Source organism: Balaenoptera borealis, assembly GCF_965194805.1.
Source record: "Balaenoptera borealis genome assembly, chromosome: 5".
NCBI lineage: Eukaryota > Metazoa > Chordata > Mammalia > Artiodactyla > Balaenopteridae > Balaenoptera > Balaenoptera borealis.
Window position 1 is genome coordinate 12531143 of NC_138862.1, and position 18858 is coordinate 12550000.

General features: G+C 38.5%; 1 protein-coding gene across 1 annotated transcript in view; it reads left to right on the top strand.

Annotated features, from left to right (window-relative positions):
- The first annotated feature begins 13181 nt into the window (after nt 1-13181).
- EPCIP (exosomal polycystin 1 interacting protein) overlaps nt 13182-18858 on the top strand; it is a 28111-nt gene continuing 22434 nt past the window's right edge. The window contains exons 1-2 of the mRNA XM_082395115.1: nt 13182-14985; nt 16036-18808. The gene's annotated coding sequence lies outside the window, so the exon portion shown is untranslated. The remainder of the gene's footprint in view (nt 14986-16035; nt 18809-18858) is intronic.

Genomic DNA, 18858 nt, shown 5'->3' on the forward strand with positions numbered 1-18858 from the left:
GCTTCACCCCACAGATTACTTTTTAACTGTGGAAGAAAATTTAACCTGATCTTTGGGTGAGGAAGGATGTTTTCAAGCATAGAAACAAAAGACAAAATCCACCCCCCCACCAACACACATACAAATTAAACAGGTCTGATTGCACACAAATTCAAATTTTCTTTCCCTCAAGAAAATTCCACTGTAAGCCTAAGAAAAAGTAATCTTCAAATTTCAAAAAATAACTACTATGAATACGGTAATGAGTTAGTATATGTATTATATTAAAAACTGACACAAATTGACTTTTAAAAAATAAGATCACAATAGGAAAATGGACAAAAGAAAAAGATATTTCACAGAACATATGATAATAGGAAAAAAAATATTGCCGCATCATTCATCAAAATCATGCCAAGTAAAACGAGATTGCACTTTTTACTTTTCAAATTAGCCAAAATTTGAAATGGGAGACTACTTAAAGTAACAGGCACTCTCACTGAGGCTGGAGGAAATATAAATCAGTTGAAATGCTCTAAAAAGAATTTAGCCAGTGTACATCAAGAATTGAAAAACAGTTCATAGGGCTTCCCTGGTGGTGCAGTGGTTAAGAATCTGCCTGCCAATGCAGGGGACATGGGTTCGAGCCCTGGTCTGGGAAGATCCCACATGCTGCGGAGCAACTAAGCCCGTGCGCCACAACTATTGAGCCCATGTGCCACAACTACTGAAGCCTGCACGCCTAGAGCCCGTGCTCCGCAACAAGAGAAGCCACCGCAGTGAGAAGCCCACGCACCACAATGAAGAGTTGCCCCCAGTTGCCGCAACTAGAGAAAGCCCGCGCCCAGCAACGAAGACCCAACGCAGCCAAAGAATAAAAAAACAAACCAATCAACAAAAACAGTTCATATACATCAACTTAATAATTCCAGTTCTATGACATTAATCTAGATAAATAAGCCAAATGCAAACAAAGCTTTATATCTAAACTATTCATCACATCATTGTTTATAATAGCAAAAAACTGGAAGGCACTCAAACATCCAGTAATAGGGAAATAGTTAATTACAATACTCCCGTACAATAGACTATCTTGCAGCCAATAAAATCAGGATTTTTTTTTTTTTTTGGTGAGATAATAAGTCAAATAGCAGCAAACAAAACCATACAGTAGGATCCCTATTTGGATTTTTTTAAGAAAACTGTTAAAAAAGAATTGGAAGATTAACAATGATCATCTCTGTGTAGTGAGACTATATGTGATCTTTATGTTCTTATTTATACTCCTTTGACTTTTCTAAACTTTTAATCGATTATATAATAGAAGAAAATTTTATGTAATAATGGTAATAACAACATAAAAGCTAACGTTTATTGGGCATTTCTTACACGCCAGGCACATTACCTGTATTATCTCATTTATAGATAATCCTGTGTTGGAGGGATTCTCATTACTCCCACTTTACAGATAAAGAAATCAAGCTCAATGTTAGCTCCAGAAATCAAATCAGGCAGTCTCTCTCCAGAGTGCACATGTTTGAAGAATTTTAATTGATGAAGTGAAATGCTCCTGATAATTAAAAATTATGACAATTTTTTTGTAATGAACAGAGAAAAATGTTGACATCAAAATGTTAGCAGTGGTTATCTCTGGGGATGGAATTTGGGATGATTACAATATTTTTATTTATATTTATATTTTAAAAAATAATCATAGATTGATGATAAAGGAAAATGATAAAAAATATGAAGTATTAATATTATGGGTTAATTCAGAAAACTGACAGCCATGTAGTAGGAACATTTTAATTAGAAAGTATATTTTGAGTTCCAAAAAATTTGAAAATACAGCCCCTTCATAGAGAGGTGGCTGGCTGTGCCATTTTTGACAACCCAATATGCTTATACAGCAAGATAATAGCACTTTTTCAGTGCCTACCAAGTACTTCTTTGTGTATACCAAAGTGCTAGCACAATTATTTTTTATTACTTTCCCTTATCTCTATTTTTTTAAATTTTGTAAATTTATTTTTTATTGAAGTATAGTTGATGTAAAATATTGTTAGTTTCTGGTGTACAGCAAAGTGATTCAGATATATATATATATATATACTTTTTCATATTCTTTTCCATTACGGTTTATTACAGGATATTGACAATAGATCCCTGACTAGCACAATATTTTGAACATAGAATTATCTCCATAAATGTCTATTGATGAAAAGTGGCAATACTAAAAGAAATGTTCTGGAAAAAAAATTTTTTTTAATTAAGAGGCACAGTAACATAAAGCATCTTATAAGGTGAATTGATTCCTAGCTGAGTCATATTAAGACCTAAAGCTGCACTGCCTATTATTCAGATTCTTTCCAAGACAATCGGATAAAGAAAGCTTGTGAATATAGAACATCAGAAAGAAGGAAAGCAAGATTCATTCTCAAATCCAAAGTTAGGTCCAAAGACACTTCCTCAGAAAAGTATCTGCTTCCTGCTGTGTTTTCACTGAAGTGTTTGCTGTAATTAAGTATACCCTCTCTTCTCTTTCACTCATTCTCTTCCCTTCCCTACTTCTAACTCAGTCTCAGTCCTCAGGGGACTGTCAGTATCACTCCTTCCTCAGTAAATAGAAGCTTGTACCACTTCTAAATTGACTTCCTGAGTCAGGAAAGCTACTGAGAGAGCTTGGGCACCTCCTAGAGGAAGCTGGCTAGCCTGTCAATCTGGTTTGGTTTGCAGAGAAACACTGCCATCTAGTGCAAGAAAAAGCAACGTTTCCATTCATTTTCTTGAGCTAATGGTGGATAAAATATTTATAGCACAATCTCACTTTTAAGCTGAATCACATTTAAGCTTTCCCAGGAAAATGTCTGTACCTCTTTCTACCTTAAAACGTATATTTCAGTGAATTGGAAAAGCACGTGGGGCTTCCCTGGTGGCGCAGTGGTTGAGAATCTGCCTGCCAATGCAGGAGACAATGGTTCGAGCCCTGGTCTGGGAAGATCCCACATGCGGCGGAGCAACTAAGCCCCTGCGCCACAACTACTGAGCTTGCGCTCTAGACCCCGCGAGCAACAACTACTGAGTCCACGTGCCACAGCTACTGCAGACCACGTGCCTAGAGCCTGTGCTCCACAACAAAGAAAAGCCACCGCAATGAGAAGTCAGCGCACTGCAACAAAGAGTAGCAGCAACGAAGATCCAACACAGCCAAAAATTAAATAAATACATTTATTTAAAAAGAAAAAAAAGAAAGAGAAAACACGAAATTGGGTACTTCTTTCCTATAGAAATCACCAGAAACCTGAGCTAGACAGGAAAGGGAATGAGGAGAGAATAAAGGTATCTTTAGTTCATGATTAATTTGCCGTTTCCCTCATTATTACTGCTACTTTCCCTTGTTTGTGTACATATTTTGATTCTTTGTCGAAAGCTTCACCTAACCGAGTCCCATGGACTCAAGATTACATATGTGTGTTCGTGTCAGCAAAACTTCCTGATGTGATAGTCTGCTTTGGTAATCTCGTTTTGGGAATATGCTATTAAGAAATGACTTTCAAAATAGAGATGAACTAACACAACATTGTAAAGCAACTATACTCCAATAAAAATTAATTTAAAAAATAGAGATGAACTGATGATCCAAAACTCAGAGTAAAGACTTAAGATTTATCACAGCCAAATTGGGAATGATAAGCGTTATCAGGTGTGACCTGTAGGCCTTGGCAAAGCAAATCTTGGAAAGTTTAGAATAAAAATAGAGGATGTGATGGGGATAAAAAAATAAATAAATCCTTTATGGAGAATAATAATAAAAACAAATTCTAAATATAACAGTAATAATATTAATGGTTCAAATTATCACGTTAAAACAGTTTAGATTAAAAATTTAGCTATATTCTGTTGACAAAAGATAAACCCAAAACATATGGATAAGAGAATAGTGATGATGAATAAAGATATGCCAGACCAAAAAAATCTAAGATAGCCATATTAATTATAGACAAAATAACAATATAGAGGGTAACTAACATTTTGATATAAAATTCAATTTACTAAGAAAACATAGTTCTAAACTTGAAGGCATCACATAAAATAGCATCAAAATATATAAAGCAATCACTGGAAAACAGGAGATTCTAAAATTAAATGGGACTGCAAAAGGCTAAGGGGAGCCAAGCAATCTTGAAGAAGAGCAAACTGGGACATATTTATAAAGGACCTATTGTAAGGCTATAGTAACTAAGACAGTATGGTACTGGCACAAGAATAAACAAATAAACCGATGGAACAGAATAATGAATAAATAAAGAGACCCACCTATATACAGTCATCTAATTTATGAAAAGCTAATACTGGGACAGTTGAATAAAAAAAAGTCTTGATCCCTACCTCACATCAAATATGAATATCAATTCCAGATCGATTGCAGGTTGAATACGTTTGGTTGAACCACATGAAACTGATGGTTTTGTAGGTTGACTATTGGTAATTTCATATAATGCAACCCAGTAAAACAATAAAGCTTTTGAAATAGAACATAGCAGGATATTTTCATGTATTGAAATAGGCAGAGATTTATTAAACTGACACATAAAATGTGATAATAGTAAAGAATAAAATAAGTGAATTAGAAAACCTTTTAGCTAAGAAATTTGTTTCTTAAAAGACACCATTTAGGGACTTCCCTGGTGACACAGAGGTTAAGAACCCGCCTGCCAATGCAGGGGACGTGGGTTCAAGCCCTGGTCCAGGAATATCCCACATGCCGCGGAGCAACTAAGCCCGTGTGCCACAACTACTGAGCCTGTGCTCTAGAGCCCACGAGCCACAACTACTGAGCCCGCATGCCACAACTACTGAAGCCTGTGCACCTAGAGCCCGTGCTCCGCAACAGGAGAAGCCACCGCAATGAGAAGCCCGCACACTGCAACAAAGAGTAGCCCCTGCTCGCTGCAACTAGAGAAAGCCCATGCACATGCAGCAACAAAGACCTAACACAGCCAAAAATAAATTAATTTAAAAATAATAATAAATAAATAAATAAGATCATTGAATGCTATTCCAAAACACTTAATAATAAAAAAAAAAGACACCATTTAGTGTGAAGAGGTAAGTCCCAGAGTGGGAAAATACATTTAAAATACATGTACTCAACAAAGGACTTACATGTAGATTAGTAAAGACCTCCTATAAAGTGATTTTTTAGAAGCTAGAAAACCCAATGGGCAAAATTATGGACAATTATTCATTTCACAAAGAAGATATCCATCAAATAGTTATCAAGAAAAGGTCAACTAATATGTGGCAACCTGGATGGGGGGCAGTTTGGGGGAGAATGGCTACATGTATATGTATGGCTGAGTTGTTTTGCTGTGCATCTGAAACTATCACAACATTGTTAATCGGCTATGCTCCAATATAAAATTAAAAGTTTTTTTAAAAATTTAAAAGAAAAAAGGTCAACTAAGCCCACAATTCTATACTGCTATATACCCACTAGAATGACAAAAATAAATAAGACACTACCAAGTATGGATAGGATAAGGAAAACCTGGAACCTTCATATACTCCTCGTGGGAGTGTAAAACGGTCCAACCATCTTTGGAAACTGCTTCACAATATGTACTAAAGCTGAAACACTTGTGTACTCTATGACCCAGCAATTCCACCCCTAGGCATGTATTCAACAGCGATGTATACAAATGGTCACCAAAAGACATTCATAAGAATGTTCATGGCCTCATTATTTGTAATAGCCGAAATCATAGTATAAGCCAAATGCCCATCAATAGAGAGAATGGATAAATATATTGTGTTATATTCACACAGTGGAATAATATAAAGCAGTCAGTGGGAATGAGTCATTCATAACTATTCAAATGAATAGATCTTATAACCATCACGCGGAGTGCAAGAAACAGATAAAATACAAAAATAATATTTCCATATATATAAAGTCCAAAAACTGGTATAAAATCAATCTAGGGTGTTATAAGTCAGAGTAGTGGTTATCTGGGGGAGGGGGAAAGACTGGAAGGGGACTTCTGAGTCTGGTAAAAGTCTCTTCCTTGATCTGAGTGCTGGTGACAAAAGCGTATTCAATTTGTGAGAATTCATGGAGCTTATACACAATTAAGACCTGTGAACTCTGTTGCAAAGAGGCTTTATTCCAATAAAAATTTGCTTAATCAGTCTAACGAATGATGTGCAAGATCTCTATGGAAATGTCTCAAACTCTGTTAAAAGACATCAAAGAATATTCAGATAATGGAAGTGTATGTCATATTCACAGATAGGGAAAGTCACTATCACAAAATTCAAAGTCTCTCCAAATTTATCTACAGCTTTATTGCAAGCCTGATTTTTTAAAATCCTTAGGGGGTTTTCTGGGAAATGAGAAAAACTGGATCTAAAATTTTTAGAGAGGAGCATGGGTCTAGGGTAACCAGTACACTCCTGGAGAAGAGGAATAAAGTGGTATAAAGAATTTATTGAGATTTATATCAATTAAGGCAATTTGATATTGGCACAGGGATACACAAATTTGCCAGGAGAATAGTATAGAAAGCAGAAACAATCTCAGACATAGATAGAAATTTTATGTTTGCATACCAATAAATGGAACTGGGAAAATGAGTTATTCACATAAAAATGGATACCTACATCATATCATGCTCAAAATTCGTTATAGATAAATAACTCAAATGTGAAAAGCAAAACTTTAAAATGTTCAGAAGAAAATATTAAGAAATATTAAGAAATATCTTTCAGGTTAGGGAAGGGCTCCTAGGGATCCCAGCCCTAGGATTCACTAGCTGTGAGATCCTGGGCAAGTTACTCCCTGTTGTTTAGTTTCCACATCTGAAAAGTGAGGATACTTGTAGCACCCACCACATAGAGTTGCTGAGAGGTTTCCATGAGGAATATGCAAAAAGTGTTGAAAACACTGCCCGACACTTATTAAGTGGTATATAGGTTCTTGCTTTTGTCATTATTATTATTTGTTGTTGCTGTAGAAGTAGTTACACTCAGTTACAAGGGACAGGCATTCTCAACTTGGCAGATCTATGCCTAACAAAGTTCAGAAATTTTAGTAACTAAGGGAAGAAAAGGATATTCAATAGTGGAGGGTAGCAAAGAAGACGAAAAAGCAACAGAAAAACATAATAAAGAAAGGACAAATTAAGAATTCATGATCCACTCCTATCAAAAGCCAAGCATATGTAAATGGGTTGAATTACTCTATTCATCGTTTCATTTAATCTTTATCTGTGTGCATCCCTGCTACTTACCCCCAAACTGCCCCCACCAAGAATAAGCTCCATGGGGATGTATTTTTGTCTTCTCTCTGTCTACTTCCACATTCTGAAATGCACAGTGCATCGTGGAAATCCAATAAAAATCATTTGATCAAAGGGACAGAATCTCCAACCTTGATGGTGCAAACATGAACCGGACAATGTGTTCTTTGTCTATTTGGAGGCACATTTTCTGGTAAGATGCTGCAGAAATCAGAAACATAGCAAAACAGAATCTTCTTGGAGGTCCGGTAGACTTTGCAGTAAGTCTTTTATGCTCATCTGTTATAACAAGTAAATATTTATGACTACCTAGAGTGTTTTAAATTGTTCTTTAATTTCACAGTATTTTTACTACATGTTCATAAAACATAGAAAAACTGCAATGTACAAAATTATGACTCACCTGCCCAAACAAATGACATTACGCAGATACAACATTTTGTGATTTTGCCACTATAAGGGTGTGTTTTTTCTGCAGTAATTTTACTGTTATACCATGCTTTTTATTAAAAGATTTATTACTGTCATCCTAATTTTATCAGCCAGTTGAACACAGCATTTCCTGCTTTTGCAAGTGACATTTAAAATATTGAAAAACTGATTTTTTTAAAATTCTGTGAACCATAACCCTAAATTTCATTTCTAACTGACCAAATAGTAACATTGCTTTGTCACCTAAAGCCAGTCAGATTCCTTGAGTTTATAAAAACATTATTTTGGGCAAGTCACACAAATGATAGTTCTATGATCTGAAATATCCAGTGTTTGCTAATTCCTCCCCAATAAACTTTAAGGGTTTATAATAGGCACCCAAATCACCATTTGAGAGCTACATATTAGGAGAAATCAATCAGAATTAGTACAAGGTTGAATAACTAGTGCAATAGGCCTTTCTTCCCATCCTCTTGACTAGCTGGGCCCCCCTCCCATCAAAACAAGAAGCTGATTTTTTGTTTCTGGTTTCATCATATCAGTGTCTATTATATCAAAATTAATCTCTTATTGCTGCATGGATAGCATCTCTAACAGACATTAAATTTTTGTCAATAGTTTGAAAGTTCTAGAAGAAATGAGATCCAGCGAGTGCGAGCACCTCCTCTAACAGAGAATTTGTTAAGGTTAAGTGTTGCTAGTAAACCTTTGGGACAGCAGGGTTTAAGGGCTGATTCTGTGAGAATCCAGTGTCACCAATAGGTGGCGTACCTGGTCAGAAATCCATAGGCTGTGGGGATGTATGGAGGTTACAGACAGCTACAAACGTTGGAAGCAGAAAGTGAAGAGATGCTCATGGTCCAGATAGATTAGCAAAGATCAGGAAGTGGGTATTTAATAAGTGAGGCACAATACTAACTGAAAATGTAGGATGTAAGTGAAGGATGGCCCCACTAAACTGGAGCAGCCCTCCGCTTTGAGTGCACTCTCTCTTGGGCGATGGAGCCCCAGTCTCTGGTCCTCTGGGCCAGCACTCTCTCCATCTAGCTGTCGGTGGATTCCAGCCACCTGCCCTTCAACAGGCAGCCAGCAGATCCCCAGAGTAGCTGAAGGCACAGGCTTGGTGGGGATTCAGGAACTAGGCCCAGCAAGTTCCCGCATCTGGGATACGTGAACCTACAGATACCATTACACTGGTTATTTAAATACCTGGGCAATTCGTTTCCCAGGTCTCCTAAGAGTCCCCTACCTCATGGATGTAGATTTTTCTAGCTGGGCTCTCTGTACAAAGTTAATAAAAAAGCGAATAGGTGTCCATTCCCTTCCCCTTCCTTCTCCTGCCCTTCATTAGCTGTACCCTGCCCCAGGCAGTCAAATGCCCACCAGGTTTATACTTCAGTCTCCTAAGACTTCAGGTAGCTTGAGCCATTTCCTCAGATCATGATCACTTCCAAGTTCACTGAAAAAAATGGAATTTCTGTTGCCTCAAAATTAGACTAGATCCTGAACCATGATCACCTTCTAAATGACCAGCCATCCACTTCTGTGGCATCTCTAAAATATCTCTATGTTCACAGTATAAAGGGTGTCCTTCCATTATCATATTCCAATTTTAAGTCCGCTTCCAGTAAAAAGAGGTGATACTGGTTTTAATGAATGATTCTCTGCAATCGGCCCCAAAAAAGATGGAACAGTTATGCATAGGGGCTGCTGACTGTCAATTAATGGATATGCTGTTCCCTGGTTATACTGCCTTGAAGAAAGGGAAATTCCAAACTAAGCCAAATCATGAATATATCCAGAATTTTAAAATACTACAAGCAGGTTTTAAGAGAATGGATGTTGACAAAATAATTCTTGTGGACAAATCATTGAAAGGAAAGTTTCAAGTCTTTTTTAATTTGCTCAGTGGTTCAAGAAAACTTTTATGCGAGTACGATGGAAAAGACTATGACCCTACTGTAGCTGCTAGACAAGGTCAAGATATATCAGGAGCATCTTCCCTTGTTGTTAGAGTTTGAACAAACCAGCAGTGCAGCTCCTTGGAGGCCAGTTAGACTCAAATACTAATACAGGTTCTGGCTGGGAGAAAAGATCTTGGCTTAGGCAATGGGTATTATGAAGCAGTGAGATTAATGCTGCAGATCAATGTATTGAAACAGCTGACAAATAGGAGAAGCAAAGGATTTCTACTTTGGAAAGTTAAGGAACTTTGAACTGATTGCCAGGAGAATGAGGAAGAAGATTGCCCTGTATTGGGAGTGTGGCGTCTTTGTGCCACAGATGAAGCTTTGTGATTCCTAAGGAAGGGGCCCCATGGGAAGGACCAGCAGAGCATTAACAGCCTGGACCAGCAAAGCAGCAACATCTGAATGCTTCACTCCAAATCGTGCTTAACTGTAAAACACTCTCCTTTATTATACTTAGAGGACTTGCTGGTTTCTTTCCATAAGCAAAAAGCACTTCTTAAAGTGCCCTTTGCAGCAGTGTTATTTCTTTTCCAATTAGTTTGAGTTGGGATCATTTTTCCTTACAGCACAGTATTAACATCTAGTAGGTTCACCTCAGAAATGAAGAGGTTGATCTTGGGAGCTCTCCTTTGTGCTCCTGGTAAAGGATGATTTCTGGGGAGGATGTGTTATGAGGTGGAGTCTTCATAGAGAAAACCAAAGACTGAATTGAAATAAGCTACAGTGAAATCTGGTTACAGAACATTTTAATGACTTTTACCACAGTTAATAAGAGGGAAAAAAGAAATCCAATGAAAAATTTTCAGCTCTTACCTCATTTAATCTCTCTGCCCTTTTGAACACCATATATTCCTATCTCATTTGAGAAAATATTTAGGATAAGGTTAATATTTTTGGAATGTATTATAATAGGTTGATATTTTCTTACTTTTTCAATTACATTTTTAACAGCTTTATTGAAATATAATTCATATGCTATACAATACCCTTGTTTAAAGTGCAAAATTCAATGGTTTTAGTATATTCACAGAACTGTGCATCCATCACCATAGTCAATTTTAGAAACTTTTCATCACCCCAAAAAGAAACCCACACGCATTAGCATTCATCCCTATTTAAGCCCAAGCCCCCAGCCCCAGGCAACCACCAATCTACTTTATGTCTCTATAGATTTGCCTACTCTGGGTATTTTATATAAATGGAATTATACCATATGTAATATTTTCAGACTGGCTTCTTTCACTTAGGTAATGTTTTTAAGGTTTATCCATATTGCAGCATGTGTCAGTACTTCTTTCCTTTTATTGCCAATTAATACTCCATGGTATAAATACACCACATTTTATTTATCCATTTGTCAGTTGATGGATGAAGACAACGTGGGTTGTCTTCACTTTGGGGGTATTATGAATAATGCTGCTATGAACCTTTGTGTACAAGTTTTTGTGTGAATGTGTATTTTCATTTTTCTTTGGTACATACCAAACAGTGAAATTGTTGGGTCATATGGTAACTCTGCATTTAATCTTTCAAGGAACTTTCAGACTGTTTTCCAAAGTGGCTGCACCATCAATTACTTCGTATCTAAAAAGTTTCTCAGCGTTCCAGAGATTTAATCACACTATCCAATTAATTTTCTCCTTATTTTTCTATGATTCTATATTTTAAATTCACTAATCGCATATGGACTTCATTCAGTAAATTTGAAGTTTGGATTTTCCTCCAAATTCCTCACCAGTGATTCCAGAATCATTGCTGAGTAATCTTTAATCTCCTCTTTGATATGTATTCTCTTCGTTTATATATCACATTTTTATATTTAATAAATGATAATTCTGAGTTGTTTATGCTGTTCCATTGATCAGTCCAAGTCAATACCACATTATTTTAAAGACTGTTAACTTTGTTTTAATAATGCATGTTACTAATCGCTCCTTATCACCCTACATTTTTGGAATATTCTTTGTTTATTATGTCGTTCGAACTTCAGAAAATTTGTATTTACTCCTTTGAAAAAAAAATCCAATGGGATTTTATCACTATTGCATTAGCTCTATAAGTTAATTTGAGGTGTTATTATTTTTACAATATTTAAGTCTTCTACCTTGAAACATGCAATTTCTGCAGGAGAAACTTCAGAACAAGTCTTGAGTACTTAGTGACTTGTTTCCTCTATGAACTAAAGGAAAAGGAAGAATCAAAAATGTTTCTGAGATTCGGGGTCTGAGTGACTAAGAGAAGCTTAATATAAGCCGACAGAGTATTGCTAAGGACTATCAAAAAGAAGAGGGAAATTTTTTCAGTGTTACTTTGGAGGACAGAAAAACAGTCAATGTCTCAAAATTATGAGGAGATAGATTCGGCCAAACATACTAAACCATTTTACATAGTAGAGCTCTCCAAAAATGAAAAAAAAAAAAGCTGCTGTGTGAGAAGGGAGAAGGTAAACCCTTCATTTCCAGAGGCATTCAAATGAGGATGGATTACCAAGTATCAAGATGACAGCCTTCCTATTTCTAATAGTCTGTGCTGACTACTTGTTCTCCAAATGGCCTTAGTATAATTGAAACAAGGAACTGGAATTTATGAAGAAGAAACGTAAAAGAAGATCAGAGTCAAGGATGGGCTTTGGGTAGTGCTCAAAGGAAGGAGAAAGAAGAGACAAAAGAAGAGAAAGAGATGATTCGAACAATGAAGTAAACACTAGAGAAAAATCACAGACCCATGGATGATAATGGAGGACCAAGGAAAGGCTGGCTAATAGTCAAATACAACAGAGAGGCTTAGAAAGTAAAATAGTAAGCTTTATTTTCTAGTAAAGCTTAGAAAGAGTCACTAGATTCAAAAATAAAGGCATAGGACAACCTGGCGAGTGAAGGTCCAGTAGATCTATTTGACAATAGAGTCATAGTTGAGTGACACTGTAAAGTCAAGTGAAGGTTTATTTTTTCCTGTTGAAGAGGTTGTGCACATCCGAAGTTCAAAGTCCAGACAATACAGATTTAGAGATAGAAAGTACAATAGACCCTGGCATTTGTAACTTTGATACTCATGGTTCTTACTGTTTGTCAATGACCCCATGATCCAAGGCAAGTAGTAATTTTTAAATGTTGCCAAAGCACACACTGGAATCATGTCTGCTGTGAAAGTGCTGTGCAGGAGTGAGTCACTTTTTTGGAGAGCAAGCCTAGCCAGCTGCCCAACATCTGTATCATATCATGGCTTTGTTATTCTCTACTAATCTCTGAATATGCTGTAACTGTCATGAAGTGGTAGGAACTCTACTTCTTCATAGATCCAGACAAGCTCATGGATAATGTTGCTATTACGGTGATGTACTATGACAAATTACTTTAGTCCAGGTGACGTTTGAACAATGTGGGGTTTAGGGGCACCGACCCTCCTCGAAGTAGAAAATCCTAATATAATTTAAGTGGACCCTTGGCATCCACAGCTCCTCCATATCCTGCATCCACAGTTCCTCCTCCACAGTTCCGCCCATAGATTCAACCAACCATGGATCGTGTAGTGCTATAGTATTTACTGATGAAAAAGAATCCGCATGTAAGTGGACCCACGCAGTTCAAACCATGCTGTTTAAGGATCAACTGTACTTTACAAAGCCACCGAAGTGCCTGAAGACATCACCATGATGTTTTGGATATTCTCTCCATTTTCTGGAGGTAATCATACATGAGAGATACTCAAAACAGTGCGATTTTTGAAGCTCTCAAGACACATTTCTTAAAATTATTAAGATTCTACTTACTGGAAGAGGTGAGGCCATCACTGTAGAAGAACGCTCTCTCAGGAAATGGGAAGGGCTGTTTTTTAGCTCAGAGAAGGAGGAATTTGGAAAGAAGAATAAAGGATGTGTCTCAGACTATTTCCCCAGAGAGCAGACATCAGAAAAATTGTATCTGCATGTCCTTTATTGTATCTGCATGTGATCTCAAGAAGGAGTATAAGAGAGTGAAGCAGTGAGAAGCTACACAAGATATGTTACTAAGTTGCTTGATCCCATGGACCTCTTGAGAAGCCATATGACATCGTCTCAGGACTGCCAGTCTGGGATGAGAAGGGAGGAAGCATTTATCCAGCAGCTCGCATCCCTCTCTAGTCAAAGAACACTCCAGGAAGCATTAGCTCTCCAGCACTTCTGGGTTGTACTTATGAGGATGCCGAGGGGTGCCTGCAGGGTCCCAAGCCACAGTGAAAACAGATAAGTCCTAGGATGGGAGGCAGGAGGTGCTGGCAGAATGCCTCCATGTGCAGTTGGTTGGGTGGCTGGAACAAAAGATAAGTGTGGCTGAAAGGATCTGAAGTGGTACATGAGAGGTGCCTGATCCAAGATGTTTGTGGTTTAAGAAGACGTGTGTTGGTGTGAGCAGGATGATAAGAAAACTCAGACCAGGTCCTGGCTCCTCTCAGGGCAAAAAGATGCCGGGCGCTCTTACAGGAATGAGGATGCTGTGTTGGGAATGAGTATTCGATATAAGTAGGGAAGAGTTGTCAAAACCACTGGGAAAAGCAGACTGAAAGGATGATGGGATAGTGGTAGGGGTCCATCTGATGCCAAGCATTATGAACTTCTAATTCTTTGCATTTTCTCCATGAGTGCCTTCACCCTAAGAGTAGGAACTGAGAAAGCAGACTCTGTGGGTCGGGTGGAGTGGTATGGGGCGTCTAGCAATGGTTGGGGGGGAAGGTCATCAGAGTGGTGGGGAGGGCAGCATGGAAGCAGCTGATCAGAGAATCAAGAGTAGGTACAACAGACAAAGTAACACCAAGGCCCCAATGTATAGAGGTTTCTGTGACAATAGGAGCAGAGCAGGAGCATGGGAGAAAGAATGAAAAAGGAAGACATGGCATCTTGAAGGTGGAACAGAGCCGTACACTGATGACAAAGTCTACAGCACACTCAGTGCTACCAGGTGAAGACATGAGTGTCACTTCATCCTGCAGTGAATCGAGTAATATGGTTGTTGACATCGCCAAGAAGGAGTTGAGAAGGAAAGAAGGAAACTGACATGGTTCCCGAAGTTGTCCAGGACAGAATAAACAGTATTAGATGATACTGGTGATGATTTGGAGGTGGCTAAGCCAATGGTAGTAGAGACCTAGATGATAAAACATAGAAGAAAGCCTGTTGGAAGCGATGGGGTATGACCTCATCATAAAAGAGTTTAAGGAGCCAGCATGTTAATGAACAATCAAAGCAGCTGCTGAAGTTTAAAGACAAAGCAAGATTTGCCTCAATGAAGACTTACACGAGCACTATTTCTCCAGGACGTGTTGGAGAGGTAGGTGTAGATTTTCACTCTTACTTAATGCACTGGGAATCATTTGAATGTGCTAGCAGGAGCCTGCATTGCTCTTGTGATGATAAAAAATGAAAGAAACAAAATTAGTCAAGGACAAAAGTAGGATTCAAGCCCACAGGGAACAAACACTTTTCCACCACCCCCTTGACTCTGCAGCTGAACAGAACAGGCAGTGGAATGGTTTCTTTAGTCTTCCAAACACTTATCTTTGCTAAATCAACTTAAACCATGTGACCCCATTAACACAAAGAGCAAATGGAAGTGAGTGTTTCAGAAAGATGGAGAGATATATAACCTGTGGTAAATGTTTAACATGCCACACACAGAGATCCAGCCATATTTCATCGGCAGCTGTCTTTTTTTTTTTTTTTTTTTTACTTCAAGTTTCCAGGGAGGAACCCACCCCTACGCCCTCTGTGCCTTCATTCCAGCCCCTGACTCGGCAAGAGGTCCTGGAAAGCATCCATGTCATAAAGAGAGATGGTGACAAAGAGTAATGATTATAATAGCTACCATGATTGAATGCCTCCTCTGTGCACAGTTTAGGCTAAATACTCTATGTAGTTTATCCCAGTTAGTCATTAAAATAACTGTGAGCAGATAATATTAACTCTATCTTGAAGACTGGGTGGTACAGAGCTGCTGTAGGGATTCAGCAATGTCCTCAGGGTACCAGGCTCCTTCACGTTCCTGCCCTGCCCTCAGTGATAGGAATTACTCCCCCAATCTGTGTCTGTGTTCAAGCAGGAAGAAGCAGCGGAAGAGGCAGTACCAGCAAACTTACCTTGTATTGGCCAGAACTAGTGTTTCATTCAGGGATCACGTCGATTAGAGACAACAGAGTCCACTTTAGCTGGTTTAAACACAAGGAGTTCCTTAAGATATACAGAGAGTTCTTAAATCATTGGGGAGGGCTGAAAAGATTTTAGTTGAACTCAGAATGCCACCATAGAATTGGGTCATCAAGGGAGCTGCTGCCTCTTCCATAATCAGGCAGTTGCTGAATTAAGAGGCCATCTTCTCCTACAGGAAGCCAGCGCCACTGTCATCGGCTCCAAGGCACCTGCCACAACCTGGAAGCAAGTCAATCAGAAAACACCCCCCACAGCACTAGCTCCCAGGCTAGGCCAGTTCTGCCGAGACCCAGGCCAGCAACAGAGGTGCTCATAACCCTCCTCTTGCCCCCCACTGAACTCAGTTCCCAAACAAACGCTCATGGTCCTCTCTCCTTGTGACTCAGTTCCGACTCAAGGATAAAGGATCAATAAAACTTAAATCATGTGTGGAGCCCCAGCTGCCATGGCAGTTGAGGACTCTGCAAATTGACTATTTTGGTTTTCCAATCTCTGTAGCAGAGGCAAGCGAGAGAGAAAAGCGTTGGCACAGAGTTTGAGTACACCAAGCCATTGTATTAGCCACAATTGTTCTGGAAAGTTGGGAAAGCTGGTGTATGGACAGTTATCCTTCCTTTCTTCCATCCTAGGCATCCCGGCCACACATATCATCTCATTTAATCCTCACCTCAACCTCTCAATGACATATTGTTATCCCCACTTTATAGATGAGGAAACTGAGGCTTATAAAGTTTAAATAATAATGTTCAATATCCTTTCATAACCTACAGCGGAATATAATCTGCAAAAAATAATAACTGGATCACTATGTTATACCCCTGAAACTAATGCAATATTGTAAATCAACTAACTGCAATAAATAAAAAATTAAAAGGTAATAATGTTCTAGACGGTAGCAGAATCGAGATTTGAACTAAAGTCCATGTTCCACTATCCTCATGTGGTAAAATTAATATGTTTGCTTTGCTGAGACTAAACACCAACAATAATGGACTCTCTCTATTCTTAATTCCCTTGCTTCTAAATATGAATCACTGGCTTTCAAAGAACACTCGTAGGTGCTCTCCAATCTCGAAACCTTTGCTCCAGCAATTTTCTTAATTGCCTGTGTTGCTTGATCCCATGGACCACCTGAGAAGCTTGATGATGTATGTGTCAGGACTGTATGAGGTGAGAAAGGAGGAAGCATCCATCAACTCACATCCTCCATTGGCCAAAGAATCATCCCATGAGGCATTATTGCCCTTTTTCTCCCATATCTGACTACTCATATCCAGCCATCCTTTCAGGCCCAGATCAAGCACCTTTCCACAGAGACTTCTCCAGTCTCCCTGCCAAAATGTAGTCCTGCATTTTCTGAATCTCCTACATATTTTCTTTGTACCTCCCTTCATACACTTCCCACATTCAACATATATAATCACCCTTTTCACATTATAACTTCCTTGAAGACAAGAATGATGACATTTATCTCTATTGTCCTTTAAAGCTTCTGGCACAATGCGGAGTGTAGAAAGGGTTCACTAGATGAAAAATAAAGAAATGAATAAATTTCCCTAGGGAGGTGCTCTCTTCTTTAATGTATTGGATAATCTGTATCCGGGTAATTATAAATCAATTGCTCTAGTTTTCTAATGTTTTTAAGTAGAAAAACTTTTCTCCATCACCATCATCCACCTGATTTCTTCCATAGTGAGCCCTCATCAATTAATGTAACAGAATGTTTTTTACATATTTATTTGATTTTAACATTTTTATAAAAGGAACTAAAAAAGAGAGGACAGGACAACATCTTTGTTTTTTGTTGTTGTTGAAGTATAGTTGATTTACAATGTTGTATTAGTTTCTGGTGTAGAGCAAAGTGATTCAATTATACACACACACACACACACACACACACACATATGTTCTTTTTCATATTCTTTTCAATTATATGTTATTACAAGATATTGGGTACAGCTCCCTGTGTTATACAGTAGGACCTTGTTCTGCATCTGTTTTACATATAGTAGTTTGTATCTGATAATCACAAACTCCTAATTTATCCCTCCTCCTCCCCTTTCCCCTTTGGTAACCATAGTTGTATGATGCTATTTGTTGGGGCGGGGGGGGTTGCGGGATCTTAGTTTCCCAACCAAGGATCGAACCCACGCCCCCTGCATTGGAAGCGTGGAGTCTTAATCACTGGACCGCCAGGGAAGTCCCTGGTAACCATAAGTTTATTTTCTGTGTGTGTGAGTCAGTTTCTGTTTTGCAAATAAGTTCATTTGTATCATATTTTAGTGCTGGCTTTGGCAGCACATATACTAAAATTGTATCATATTTTAGATTCCACAGATAAGTGATATCATATGATCTTTGTCTTTCTCTGTCTGACTTACTCCACATAGTGTAATAAACTCTAGGACTACATCTTTGGAGTTGAAATGAGTTCACTTTCTCTCTGGAACAACCACAATAGGTCAATTTTTATACTAGTTCAGGCATTTGCCATAAGTAACAATTCATTGGGCCAAAATGAGTGGAACAAATCATGATAGTGAAAGCATCAAGGAGTCTCCACGCTCTACACTTAATTCATTCAATTTCCTGCTAAAGTAGAATTTCTTGCATTACTGTTAGCCCTTCAGGTCAGCACAGAGCAGCAGTCTCCTTCATTTCTTCTGGAAACTTTCCACTTTGGAACCCCCAAAAGAGTAGCCAGCAGTCACCAAGGTGGGTTGTCTCCCACTGCGTGGTTCATGAAATCGGTAGGTGGGCAGCTTCCTTCTGGTTGCCATGGAAATGACCAGGGCCACTGGCCCTCTGAAAACGGAAAAGAACAGCAAGTGCAAGAACAGGCATTCCGTCCGTCCTGCCTTGCAGATTAGACCAGCTGTCAAGCCAGAGTGAAGGATCAGGCAGAGGTCTGGGAGTGGCGGAGCCAGCCTTGCAGTGGAGCTTGAGATGTAAGTAATTTCTCTGTTCTTTTTTTTGAAAAGCATGTCTAGCTTAACAG